General features: G+C 36.1%; 1 non-coding gene across 1 annotated transcript; it reads left to right on the top strand.

Moving 5' to 3' along the window:
* Nucleotides 1–11066: 11066 nt before the first annotated feature.
* LOC128578868 (U1 spliceosomal RNA) lies at nucleotides 11067–11229 on the top strand. Its single transcript, XR_008377967.1, has one exon. It is a non-coding gene; the product is annotated as a U1 spliceosomal RNA (small nuclear RNA).
* Nucleotides 11230–12069: the final 840 nt, after the last annotated feature.

A 12069-nucleotide genomic window follows, 5' to 3' on the forward strand; every position in this document is an offset into this window, starting at 1 on the left:
TAGACTTAAACTCAACCATTCAACAATTGCATTGAACAGACATCTATGGAACATTTCATCCTAAAAAAACTACTGAATACACATTATTCTCATCAGCCCATGGATCATCCTCCAACATGGATCACATCTTAGATCACAAGCAAATTTAAAAGGATAGAAATAATTTCTTGTATTTTCTTGACCATGATGGAACAAAATTTGAACCCAGTAACAATAGAAATCCACGTACTCATACAAAAACATGGAAACTAAATAACCTTACTCTGAATGATAGCTGGGTCATAGATGAGATTAAGAATGAAATTACCAATTTTTTTGAACAAAACAATAATAAAGATACGAATTACCAGAACCTCTGGGATACTGTGAAGGCAGTGTTGGATAGATCCTCCAATAAGAACCTAAGCAATGAAATTTTAGACTTAAACTCAACCATTCAACAATTGCATTGAACAGACTTCTATGGAACATTTCATCCTAAAAAAACTACTGAATACACATTCTTCTCATCAGCCCATGGATCATCCTCCAAAATGGATCACATCTTAGATCACAAGCAAATTTAAAAGGATAGAAATCATTCCTTGTATTTTCTTGACCATGATGGAACAAAATTTGAACCCAGTAACAATAGAAATCCATGTACTCATACAAAAACATGGAAACTAAATAACCTTATGCTGAATGATAGCTGGGTCATAGATAAAATTAAGAATGAAATTACCAATTTTTTTGAACAAAACAATAATAAAGATACGAATTACAAGAACCTCTGGGATACCACAGAGGCGGTCCTAAGAAGGACATTTATAATGTGGCATGTCTTCCTCAAAAGAACAGAAAGAGAGGAACAAGAAAAGAAGAGAAAATAGTGACTAATTTTCACATAAATTGGTTTTAATTTTGAACAAAGTATATTACTTAAATGTTAATTTTTAACTCAACATGTTAATATAACGTTTAGGATATTGTACCCTCATTTATAAGTGACTTATGTTTCTAATTTCTCCTTTATAATAATGTATTTTCTCCAAATTTAATATCAGGTGTACCCAGATCAAGTAGAATGATTTTGATGTATTTATTTTTCTATTTTCTATAAGATATAGCATGATCTGTTTTTCTGGAATTATCTTTTACTTTTATTTATAAATATTAGTTGTCTATGTTTTGATACTTAAAAAATAATAAACTTAAAAATATTGACCTGGGGGAATACTTTATGAAGAGGACACCCAAGGCAATTGAAGCAACCTCAAAAATACATTACTGGGATAGGATCAAATTAAAAAGCTTCCACACTGCCAAGAACACACTAAGTAAAGCAAATAGATAGCCCTCAGAATTGGAGAGGATTTTTGCAAGTTATATTTCCAATGAAGGTCTAATAACCAGAATCCACAGAGAGTTCAAACTTATTACTAAGTAAAAAACAAGTGATTCCATTTCATTGTGGGCAAGAGACACGAACAGAAGCTTCTCTGAAGAAGACAGGCACATGCTCTATAGACACATGAAAAAAATGCTCATCATCTTTAATCATCAGAGAAATGCAAATCAAAACCACTCTGAGATACCATTTAACTCCAGTAAGAGTAGCCCATATCACAAAATCCCAAAACTATAGATGTTGACATGGATGTGGAGAAAAGGGAACACTTCTGCACTGCTGGTGGGAATGCAAGCTAGTACATTCCTTTTGGAAGGACGTTTGGAGAACATTCAGGGATCTAAACGTAGACCTGCTCCTTGATCCTGCAATTCCTCTTCTAGGTGTATATCCAAAAGATCAAATATCATTTGGTAACAAAGACATTTGCACCAGATTGTTCATTGCAGCTCAATTCATAATAGCCAAGTCATGGAAGAAGCCCAATTGCCCATTGACCCATGAATCTATTAATAAATTATGGTATATGTATACCGTGGAACACTATGCCGCATTGAAAAGTGGAGACTTTATCTCTTTTATGTTTACATGGATAGAGCTGGAAAATATTCTTCTTAGTAAAGTATCTCAGGAATGGAAAAAAAAATCCAATTTACTCAGTACTACTATGGAACCAATTTATAATCACTCACACTTTCTTATGAAATATGAATCACAGCTATAGCCTAGGATGAAGGAAGGAAAGGGAAGGGAAGGGAGGGGGATGAGTCTATAGAAGGAGGGTTAATAGGGGGAGAGCACACCTATTGAGCATATTGCAAGTACAGCTTGGATCTATCAGGTGTAGAACACAAATGTCTTAACACTATAATCCAGTAAATGAGGTGAAGGCTATGTCAATTAGTAGGATGTAAGTACTCCAATTTGTACAAAAAATCAACACATTGAATCCCATAATGGCATAAATGTATGCATGATCTATATACAAATGACTTAATAAAAAAAAAGTGCATTGCTTAGTTGTTTTCTTTTGCATTTTTGGGAAAGCTAGGTTTTGTCCTTTAGTTTCTGGTTGTTTAGTTTGCTGGTGGTCTATTGTGATTCTCAGTGTATAGAATAGGTCTAAGTATTTCCTATAAAGCTGGTCTTATTGTGGCAAACTTCCTTAATATTTGCATATCAGTATAAGATTTGATTTCTCTATCAATTTTATAGTTTAGCTTAGAAACTAAAGGATATAGAATTCTAGGCTGAAATTTTTTTGTTTAAGTAGGTTAAAGGAAGATGACCATACTATTCTGATGTGAAAAGTTTCCTTTGGAAGTCCAGGAGCACTCTGACCGATTTGCCCCTGTAGGTCAATTGGAACTTATTTCTGGTAGCTTGCAGAATTTTCTCTTGTGTTTTGAGTTTTGACATGTTCATAACCATATATCTTGGGGAAGTTCTACTTGAATTGAAATGACCTGGAGTTTGATATCCCTATGAAATAAATGTTTTGAAATCTTTGGTGATAGCTTGGAAATTTTCATTTATAATATCCTCTAATAGGGCTTCCATTCCTCTTGGACATTCTTCCTCCCCTTTTGGGATACCTATAACTTATATATTTGAATGCTTCATGAAGTCCCATAATTATCTCAGTGAATTTTCTGCTTTCATGCTCTCTTTTTGTCTCTTTAACTGCTTGAGTTAACTGCTTAGTTAACTCTTTAACTGCTTAGTTCAAGAGCTTTATCCTCTACCTCTGATATTTTTTATTCTGCATGGTCTAATCTGTTATTGATACTTTCTGCTGCATCTTTAAGTTCCCTGATTGACTGCTTCAATGCCTTAAGTTTCACTATATCCTTTTCATATTCTTCATATTGTTCTTCTCTTATTTGATTCTGTTTTGGAGTTCCCTTTTTATTAATTTTACACTTTCTCAGCAACATCCTTCATTGTTTTTATCATCCATATTTAAAATTCCATTTTTGTAATTTCTGACATTTTTTATTGGTAGAATCCTCTACAGTAGCTACCTCATCATCCCTTGGGGGTGTTGCTCTGTTCTGGTTTATCATGATGCCAGGATTCCTCTGTTGTTTCTTCCCCACGAGTGTTTCCTTATTGTCTGTTTCCTTGTGTTACTTTCTCCTTTTACTTCCTCCTGCTCCTTAAGTTTCTGTGCCTCTTAACTAAGGTGTTCATATGTTATTTTGTGAAAGGACTAAAAGGAAGAATAGTTTAATGAGCAAGAAAGGATAAAAGATTTAAAAAGAGAGAAAAGAGAAAGGGATGAGGGAGTAAAAGGGAAGATTGAAAAAAAGAATAGAGGAACAGAAAGAGACAGAAGTAATACTGGCATACAGTAGGATACCTTGACCCAAACCACAAATTCCAACCCCTGGTAGGGTTATATTTTGTTCATCCCTTGAGATCTGGAGATTTTTGCCAGCCTAAGCAGACACAATACCCCAACTAAGTAAATTGAGAAGAAAAACAAAAATACTATAAATAAATAAAAAAAAAAAAAATTTTAAGGGATAAAATTTGGGGTAAAAAGAATAGCAGGGGCAGAAAAACTAGCAAAAATTAAGCCTTGCTTTTTAAGGAAGAAAGCAATGAAAGACAACTGCAATTTTATGAGAAAAGAAAAAGAAGAAAAAAGAAAAAGAAAAAATCTGGAGGGGAAAAACGAAAAAATTTTTCAAAAAGAAAAAAAAAATATATATGTATATTATAATCTTACTCTACATTGCCTGTGCAACAGGTGATGTTATGGTTTATATTATGTCAATCACAATGATAATACAATTGTATAAATTAGAGACTTGAAGCCTCTGTCTTGGAGAGGAGACCTTGTCCTATCTTCCTGAGTTGTCTGCCTTCAATCCCCTCAGGATTGGGACCCTGAAGTTCTCCTCAGCCTGCTCAATGGACATGCCTCAATCTTTCCAAACTGTATCCCTTGGTCATGGAGTAGCTTTCCCAGGAAAGTGTGTGTCACTTAAATCTCCCCAGAGGAGGCTACCCTGCTTATCAGGTGCACAAGAACAAGCCTCATACTAGGACGCTGAGGGCTGAGCCTGTAAGGCAGCTTCCCCACAGTGGCTGCACCCAGCCTGTGGCCAGGCAATTAAAGCTCCACTCTACCCTTTAGCTTAGTCCTGGTCCTTGAGTTCTGTTCAAAATCACTCGCTCGCTCACCCAAGCTCTCCCAAGCTTAACCAAGTGCCCACATCCAAAAATAAAACCCCACAGGGTAGGCCTTCTGTGTCTGCAATCCGTTGCCACTACAACTGCTGCAGGGGCAGCCTGGTCAGCCTCTGCTCGCACTCAAGTACTTTCCACTTCTCCACTGCTTTTTTACTCCTCTTGAAGTTCTGAAGTCTCCTGCTGCCTCCCTGCACCCTGAAAAGGATGCTCCTAGGCAGAACCCACAGCCAGAGGTACCTGGAGTCCACTCTCCTCAATCTCATAACACACAGCTGCAAAGAAACTGTCTCTAATCCACCATCTTGCTCTGCCACATGTTATTTTTAAATCTTTTGATACATATTTTCAAACTGTCTTTTTAAAGTTTATACCAATTTGCATTTCTAATAACAGTATATGTAAGTGATGGTTTCATATATTCTTAACCATAATGGTATTCCCATTATTTTTAGATTTTACAATTTAATTGGTGAAAATTGAAACTCAATGTTCTTTAAATTTATGCTGTTGAGTTAATTTGACTCTTCTAATAGGTGATATGTGTTTTAAAAGAAGCCACATGTATATTTCATTTTGTGATTTGCTGATGTATCTCATTTGCTTATTGCTTCATCAACTTTATTGAGGCTTGATTTATATTCAAGGGATTGTCAGATTTTTCTTCAATAGTTATGAGTTTGAACAAATGTATTTACTAACATAACCACTACAACAGTTAAAGTATAGAATATATCTACCTATAAAGTTTCCTTACGCCCCTTTGAAGTTATTACTATTTCCCTCACTCCTCTCCAGGTAACCACTATAGATTAGTTTTGTCTCTATTTGTACTTTGTATAACAGAATCATATTATGTGTAGTTTCTAGTGTCTGGCTAATGCACCTTTTTAAAAAAATCTGTATGTCTACTTTATTTTATTTACAATTGCTCTATAAAGACTAAAATATTAACTTGTTGCTTGTTCTATATATTATAAAATTTATCCAAATTTGTTCTTTCCCTTTTAAATTTACTTAATATTATTTTAAATATGCACATCTCTGTACTATATATCTGATAAATAATACAGAATGTCCACAACTTGACCCTAAAGTTGCCATACAAAGCAAATGGGAAATTGTAGTTCAATTCACCTTTATTTACAAAATATTTAACAAAATAGTCACAAAATCTTCTCTATATGTTGGCCATCACTTTGTAAAATTTTTTATCTCTCTATTGTTTGAGAACTGCAACATGAGAAAAGTCAAAACTACAGTTTAATAAGCTGTGAGAGAGGCTTTAGGAGTACAGATTATGAAAATAGAGAATCAAATATGTCTCTGCATTAGTTAAAATGGAACAACTTGTATTAAACAGCTTCCAAGTCTCAATGGCATAACATAAAGTTTACTTCTCATTCACACAAAGTCTAATGCAGGTGTTGCTGGTTTGGGTGTTCTGATCACTCTCCTGAAGATGAGGAACTCAGGGACTTGGGCCATTTCTATCCTGGTGCTCTACTATATCTGAGGCTTACCTATAACTGCATCTATATGCATATAGTAATTGTATCTATACTATATATTTTATAAATGGAATGCTAACCATGATCAAGAATCTAAATTTTTAGAACTCTATCAGAAAACTAAAACTCAACACTTTCTCCTACAAAATAAAGAAAACTACACATTTGTATTTGTAGGCATTTCTTTCCAATTATTAGAGAAAGTGTCCAGATATCAGAACCAGCATTCACTGAGATGTTTATGGGGTTTTATGAATATCAACAGAAAAAAATTAGCAAGCATATTAGGAAACTCAACACCATAAAACAGAAGTACTAATTTCAATAGAAAATTAAAGAATTAGCATCCAGAAAATAAAGTTAATAGAATAAATATTAGGAAGCTTAGAATAAGTACAGCTTATAACATTGGAAAAATCCAAGAGCATATTTCATTCATTTAAACACCATGTTGTGAACTAAAATGTAAAATTGATTACAGAAATTAAAAACACAATCACTGAAATTAAAACAAAAACCTGAATAGATGTAGGTAAATAACAGAGCAGATACAGCCAAAGTTGTACAAAGTTATCTAAAAGACAGAATAGAGGTGTTCTCCCAGAACATATTAGAAAAGGACACAGATAGTATGATAAGACAAAACATTTTTATCTGACACTCATCTAATAGAAATTCCATAAAGGAGGCGGCGCCTGTGGCTCAGTGAGTAGGGCACCGGCCCCATATGCCGAGGGTGGCGGGTTCAAACGCAGCCCCGGCCAAACTGCAACAAAAAAATAGCCGGGCGTTGTGGCGGGCGCCTGTAGTCCCAGCTACTCGGTAGGCCGAGGCAAGAGAATCGCGTAAGCCCAAGAGTTAGAGGTTGCTGTGAGCCGTGTGAAGCCACGGCACTCTACCGAGGGCGGTACAGTGAGACTCTGTCTCTACAAAAAAAAAAAAAAAAAAAAAAAAACAAATTCCATAAAGGATAAAAGAAAAGAGAGAAAACGTTTCAAACGACAGCCAAAATTTTGCCATTACCACAAACAAGTACAAGTACTTGATTTTCTCATTTCTCAAATTCAGTTCATTAATTAATCTCATGTCCTAGTCCTGCCTAGCAAACAGAATGGAGTTTTAAAATATAAATGAGAATATTTAATCCTTGATTGAGCTTCCATTGCTTCTCATTGCACATAAGAAAAACAATATTATAAGATCAAACCTCCCACCATTCTACTCTTCCTCATTATATACCCGTTACACTGACCATTTGTTATTTCCCAGAAAAATCTCAGGATGTTTCTTTTCTCTTCCATCTTAGACTTACTCTTCCACTTGCCTGGACTATTCCTCCCAACTCATGCCCAAGCTTTTCACAAATCTTCTCCCTACACATAATTCGGGCTAATATCATATATCATCTCTTATAAAGGCTTAACATCATCAAAATAAGTATTTAAGTCCTTTGTATTTTTATAATAACTCACTATGTACTTTCTTTATAAATTTCACAAGATATGTAAGTTAAAATTTTTACATGGTTTATGTCTAACAGTGAAATATAATTTCCAATTGTATTAAGTTCCTCATTTCATTTCCAACATTTATCATATTGATTAGCTTAGCACAAGATAAGTACTCACTGTATTTGCTAAATGGATTACTTCATTTGGAAGGGTGCATTATAAGTTTAAAAAATTCATTAAAAATGTTGTGCATCTTTACTTATATACTTAGTTATGGTAAAATTTTAGAAGTCAGAGGATAGAGCATATTAAAAAATAAGAGAACAAATTAACCATAAGCTAGAAAAGACCGAACATTTTTCAAGACTCTGAAATCTATCTAATGCAAAACACAACAACTAGGGAACTATTTAATGAAGAAAATAACAGATGAATTCAGGAAGACAGCATTGTGACATTTTTGCTAACCATCCTGTACCTCATATTCTGCAGCATGTTGGCAGTGGCTCTGGAGACGATGATGTAAATTTCAAGTATGGGTTCTTTGAGATAGGAGGCTATAAAAAAACTTTTTGTTAAAATACTGTGATCATGTGTTTTGACCTGTCCTGTGGTTCCCTGTAGGGCTGGCCAAAGACTGACATTTGTTTTGTCTCTTTGTTCACTCAGTGCTGGAGTGAACTTTTGGGTAGTGAATATATGTCAAAATATTTAAAAAATATATATTGCCATGACCACCAGAGATGTAGTTGGCAGATGGGGCAAGCAACTAGATCCAAAATCCTGAAAAAGTGGAATCTGTGTAGGGACTTTCTTGTGGAAATAAGGACTCCAAATGTCCACTATGCAGGGTGCCATCGGTGGGGTATAGGCATCAGGGAACTACATTCTGCCTAAATAACCTCAATTCTTGTGCCTTCACATTCCTGTAACTCCTGTAACTGATATCTTCTCAGCCACTCAGAAGTTGCACAGTGCTGATTAGGTTCAAGGGAGCTGCTGTAAACTAGCACTCAAAGAGTGCTGCTCCTAAAGGAAGGAAGAGAGAAGCACAGCAAGAGGGCAGCCCCTGGCACAAAAGAAACTCAACTACATAGTTTCCTGTGCCCAAATACTTTCTGCTTGTGAGCTGCTAGTGAGAGCTCCACTTTCAGCAGAGGCAAAAACTCATTGCTCAGCTCTTCAAGGGAGACGTGAAATCACATTCCACCACTTGAGTAGCCTTGGAGCTGAAGCCCAAGCTTAGATATCGGGTTTTCTCTACTCTCTCCACCTACTAATAAAAACACAGGGTGGCACCTGTGGCTCAGTGGGTAGGGTGCTGGCCTCATATACCAAGGGTGGAGGGTTCAAACTCGGCCCTGGCCAAACTGCAACAAAAAAATAGCCCAGGGTTATGGTGGGTGCCTGTAGTCCCAGCTACTCCAGAGGCTGAGGCAAGTCAATTGCACAAGCCTAGGAGTTGGAGGTTGATATGAGTTGTGTGATGCCATGGCACTCTGCCAAGGGCAATAAAGTGAGGCTCTTTCTCAAAAGAAAAAAAAATACAACCATTACTGCTCCCATGGGAAGTTAGCACAGGTATGCTGGAGGATAGCCTTTCTTGGGCTGTGATGGGCATCTGTGTCTTCAGTGGTAGTATGACATCCAGCCTAGATCTGCATAAAATGTGGGGCCCCTCTCCCTATCTGCACAGAGCTGCAGCAATCCTGCCACACAGAAAATGTAAAAGCCAGAGAACTGTGTGTTTGTGATGAAGAGAGGAAACTCTGCATCACAGTTATTTCAAGATGGGACATAGGTTTGGTGGGGAGCCACAGAGCAGATGTTTACTGCTACACTGCACCCTTGAATATAAGCAACACTGTCTGATCAAATTAAATTTCCTGAGCACTGGACTGAGGGTATGACAGGGAATCAGATTACATTCTTGCCTGCCAAGGCTGTAGCACTATAGCAAAGCTTACCCTCTCTGCAGACCTTGATGCATCTCAGTAGGAGCCCCTGCTATGGCAGGAGATTTCACTCTCCACTGGGGGACCCTAGGCAGACTGGCCTGGTCGAGCTCTGCACAGCTTTGTCACTCCTCCTGTGCAGAGCACAGAACCCAGGCCACTATGCATTCTACAGATGAACTAATTGGCTGAAATATTAGATAGCTTCCTCCAGTAAATAAAGATCAGCCACAAATCCTGCTTTTACTGGCATAGCTAGCTATTACCTGACAAGGACCATCTTCTGGCTAGGAGATTGAAATGCATAGCCCAATACAACATGTACTGAAACAAGTGCACAGCACTTGAGAATAAGATAAGCTTCTTGAGACCTTTGTCACCTAGCTCTTCTATAGGCTTTGAGTCTACTTCTATGCTCAGCATTTGAAAAAGCCAATGTATTAAGGCTATCTAAAACTAAAGAACTCATGCAGAGTCTTTGCCACTGACAACACACAAAAGCCAAGCCAAACAACCCTATTAACATACACAATAGTTATATTATCAAGGGAATAATAAAGTCCTGTTTAAACTACAGTAAATGCAAAAATAAGAATAAGTGATGGGTTCCAGATAAGAAGGAACCAGCATAAAAACACTTGAAGTATTTAGAAAAGATGTTATGGCATTCTTAATACATCACAATAAATTTCTAGCAATAGATCCTGATAGAAATAAAACTTTTGAAATGCCAGGTAAAGCATTCAAAATATTTATTTTAAATAATCTCAGTTATATGCAAGAGAAATGTAATACAAAGAAATCATAAAATCAAATCAGGAAAAGAATGAGAAATTTGACAAAAAAAGATAGATACTAAAAAACAAAACTTATAGAAATGAAATTTAATTGAAGGAATTGCAACTATAGTTAAAACTTAAACAATGGATTACAATCAACAATGGAAAACATCTCACAAGTAGAAAGTTCTTTTAAATTAATCATGTCAGACAAAAATAAGGAACAAAGAGTGAAAAATGAAGAAATTTTTCTAAAAATATGGGACTACACAAAATTTCCAAAGATTTGAATAATAGGTATTCCCAAAAGAGAAGAAAAACCAAAAATTTGGAAAAGGTACTTAAGAAATAATTTAGGAAAACTTATCAATTCTATCAAGGGATCTAGACATCTAGATACAAGAGGATCAACAGACTTCAAGAAAATATATTCCAAGAATAACTTCACTACAACATACAGTCATCAGACTGAGACAAATGCGAAGGGGAAAAAAATTATAAAATCAGCAAGAGAAAATCTAGTCACTTATAAGGGAAACCATATCGGACTAATAATGAAATTCTCAGCAGAAGCCTTATGGTAAATAAAATGTCAACCACGAATTTTATATTGTACCACAATAAGTTTAGATAATGAGGGAGGAATAAAATATAGCTTACAAGCAAACACTGGGGAAATTCAGCACTACTTCATTGGCCCAGCCCTCAAAAACATAAAAATTAAAGGAGTACTAAGCACAGAAACAAAGACCAATATTTGCCATTATAAAAACACACAAAAAATACTTACCTGTCAGGGGAGATACCATCATCACGAAAGTGGTTTTCCCAGGGCGAGGCTTATCTATGCACTCCGCATGTGCTGACCCCTGCTATTTCCCCAAATGTGGGAAATTCGACTGCATAATTTGTGGTAGTGGGGGACTGCGTTCGTGCTTTCCCCTGTAAAAAAAAAAAAAAAACACAAAAGTACACAAAGACAAACATGGTAGAAAGAAATCTAATAATTCTTAAAACATCTTGATAAGGATTAATATTATGACAGGAATGAAACCTTCCTTACACTTACAAACAGAAGCTAAAGGGATAGAGAAAGATGTTCCATGCAATCAAAATATAAAAGAAAGTAGGAATAGCTATACTTACATCAGACAAGACAGACATTCTATCAAAGCCAGATGAAAAAAAACAAAGGTCATTATATAATGAAAGGGGGTCAACTCAACAAGAAAATATAACAGTACTGAATATATATATGCCCCCAAATGGAGCACCCATATTTATAAAACAACTTGTACCCAACCCACAAAAAGACATAGACTACAATATAATAATAGTTGGGAACTTCAACACCCCGCACATAGTACTAGACAGATCATTGAATCAGATGATTGACAAAGAAACTTTTGACTTGAATTGGACATTAGACAAAATGGACTTACACTTTTATATAACATTGTACACAGCATCCACAGAGCATACATTCTTTTTTTTGTGGGGGGGGCAGAGTCTCATTCAGTCATCCTGGGTTTGAGTGTCATGGTATTATAGCTCACAGAAACCTCAAACCGAAGTGATCCTCCTTCCTCAGCCTTCTGAGTAGCTGGGACTATAGGTGCCCAACACAACATCTAGCTAGTTTTTCCTATTTTTAGGAGAGATGGGGTTTCAGTTTGCTCAGATTGGTCTCTAACTCCTGTGCTAAAGTCATCCACCTGCCTCAATCTCCCGGAATGCTAGGATTACAAGCATGAGCCAGTACCTGTATACCTACTTTTCATCAAA

Source organism: Nycticebus coucang, chromosome X (assembly GCF_027406575.1).
Source record: "Nycticebus coucang isolate mNycCou1 chromosome X, mNycCou1.pri, whole genome shotgun sequence".
NCBI classification, from domain to species: Eukaryota; Metazoa; Chordata; class Mammalia; order Primates; family Lorisidae; genus Nycticebus; species Nycticebus coucang.